This window comes from Carlito syrichta, unplaced genomic scaffold (genome assembly GCF_000164805.1).
Source record: "Carlito syrichta isolate Samal-C Ts95f unplaced genomic scaffold, Tarsius_syrichta-2.0.1 Scaffold307213, whole genome shotgun sequence".
In the NCBI taxonomy this organism is placed as follows: domain Eukaryota; kingdom Metazoa; phylum Chordata; class Mammalia; order Primates; family Tarsiidae; genus Carlito; species Carlito syrichta.
In genome coordinates this window covers 2563-5243 of record NW_007251309.1, presented here as the reverse complement: position 1 = coordinate 5243, position 2681 = coordinate 2563, and the positions used below count along the sequence as shown (strand labels likewise).

Genomic DNA, 2681 nt, shown 5'->3' with positions numbered 1-2681 from the left:
TGGGCTTTAAATGTATCCATCACTACCACCTGGACACATTGTACCTGATAGATGATTTTTTAACTCTTCCCTTTCTCACCCTGCCCTTTCTGAGTCTCCAGCGTCCATTTTTACCATTCTCTATACCTTTGCATATCCTTAGTTTAACTCCCACTTATAAGTGAGAACATGTGGTATTTGGCTTTCTCTTCCTGCTTTACTTCATGTAGGATGGTGGTCTCCAGTTCCATCCAAGCTTCTGCAAAAAGAAATTTCACTCCTTTTTATGACTGAGTACTATATTATCACACATAAACACACACACACACACACACACACACATACACACACACATTTTCTTAACATACTAAGCAGCTGATGGACATTTAAGTTGATGCCACATCTTTGCAATTATGAATCATGCTATGATAAGTGTACAAGTGCAGGTATCTAAGACCAAGAGGAAAATAACCAAGTATAAAGCAGTGGTTAAGAAGCTGAGAAGTCAGCAGAGCTCCTGCAATCCCTCAGAGTAAGGAGTAAAATAAAACTGGGTTTAAGACTCGAAAAGAAGCATGACCCCTAAAAAACAGCTGAAGCTTTATATCAAGTGATTGTATCCTACAAGTAAGAAAAAAAAATCAGGAATTCCACAAGTCTTACAAAAACCAAAAACAAGCCTAAGATCTTCTTAATCAAATAATAGAAAAACAGTTGCAGCCTGTATATACATACACTAATGACTTTCCAGGAGCTAAAATCTCATGCAAAACCTTTTTTAAATTTTTATTTAAAATTTATTTTTAAAAAAACTATCAGGTATACCAAAGGAAGTAATTATATCAAAAACAAAATATTTAAAAAAGAAAAAAAACTCTGTCCAGCTAATCCAATTAAAGCTCTGTTCCTAAAAAGTACAAGAGCTGAAGTAAGAGACACATATATGGATTTAACAGAGTATTAGGCCAAAATGAGATAATAAGTAATGATTAGGGTGGAAGCGATAGCTGAGTGGCTGCGGCTACTGATTGTGTTCTAAGGAGACGGAGTGGGGGAAGACATTTGCTCTCCCGGAACAGCCTATCTCATCCCTTTCCTTCGATTACACGTGGCACGGAGAGTCAGGGTGGCAGCTGTGGTAGCTGCAGTGACATGTCCAGCATGAATCCCGAATATGATTATTTATTCAAGTTACTTCTCATTGGTGACTCTGGGGTTGGAAAGTCTTGCCTTCTTCTTAGGTTTGCAGATGACACATATACAGAAAGCTACATCAGTACAATTGGCATGGATTTCAAAATAAGAATTATAGAGTTAGATGGGAAAACAATCAAGCATCAAATATGGGACACAGCTGGCCAAGAAAGATTTTGAACAATCACTTCCAGTTATTACTAAGCTGTTGATGGAGCTCATGGCATCATAGTTGTGTATGAAGTGACAGATCAGGAGTCCTTCAACAATGTTAAACAGTGGCTGCAGTGAGAACGTCAACAAATTGTTGGTAGGGAACAAATGTGATCTGACCACAAAGAAAGTAGTAGACTACACAACAGCAAAGAAATTTGCTGATTCCCTTGGAATTCCATTTTTGGAAACCAGTGCTAAGAATGCAACCAATGTAGAACAGTCTTTCATGATGATGGCAGCTGAGATTAAAAAAGAATAGGTCCTGGAGCAACAGCTGGTGGTGCAGAGAAGTCCAATGTTAAAATTCAGAGCACTCTGGTCAAGCAGTCAGGTGGAGGTTGCTGCTAAAATTTACCTCCGTCCTTTTCTCACAGCAATGAATTTGCAATCTGAACCCAAGTGAAAAAACAAAATTGCCTGAATTGTACTGTATGTAGCTGCACTACAACAGATTTTTACTGTCTCCACAAAGGTCAGAGATTGTAAATGGCCAATACTGACTTTTTTTTTATTCCCTTGACTCAAGACAGCTAACTTCATTTTCAGAACTGTTTTAAACCTCTGTGTGCTGGTTTATAAAATACTGTGTGTAATCCTTGTTGCTTTCCTGATACCAGACTGTTTCCCATGGTTGGTTAGAATATATTTTGTTTTGATGTTTATATTGGTATGTTTAGATGTCGGGTTTAGTCTTCTGAAGATGAAGTTCAGCCATTTTGTATCAAACAGCACATCAGTGTCTATCACTTTCCATGCATAAAGTTTAGTGAGATGTTATATGTAAGACCTGATTTGCTAGTTCTTCCTTATAGAGTTATAAATGGAAAGATTACACTATCTGATTAATAGTTTCTTCATACTCTGCATATAATTTGTGGCTGTAATTTCTTGCACACTATGTAATACAACAACTGAAGATATGTTTAATAAATATTGTACTTATTGGAAGTAAAAAAAATAAGTAATGATTAGGATGATAAGTCATTGGAAAATATTCAGATGGAAGTATAAATAGAGGAAAACCAAACATAAAAATGAACACTAAAACATATAAAAACTTTTTTTTTTAGGATGGAGAAATGACCTAGCAAATGTGTATAAGCAAGTGTCAAAATTAGAAAAGAAAGTAGGGAAGAATATAAGAAGAGATGCTGAAAGTATAACAAAACTAATTAAAGGGAGTGGGAGGCAAGATGGCGATGGCATAGGTGAACTGGTGAGATTCTCTGAATGGACCAAGACTACCTACTGCTGAATAGACAGACTGTAAAGCAGAGGGAAAAGTGAACAAA

General features: G+C 36.5%; 1 pseudogene across 1 annotated transcript; it reads left to right on the top strand.

Annotated features, from left to right (window-relative positions):
* The first annotated feature begins 972 nt into the window (after positions 1-972).
* LOC103266521 lies at positions 973-2331 on the top strand (annotated as a pseudogene). The gene has a single exon (XR_002482316.1). The product of XR_002482316.1 is annotated as a ras-related protein Rab-1A pseudogene (transcript).
* Positions 2332-2681: the final 350 nt, after the last annotated feature.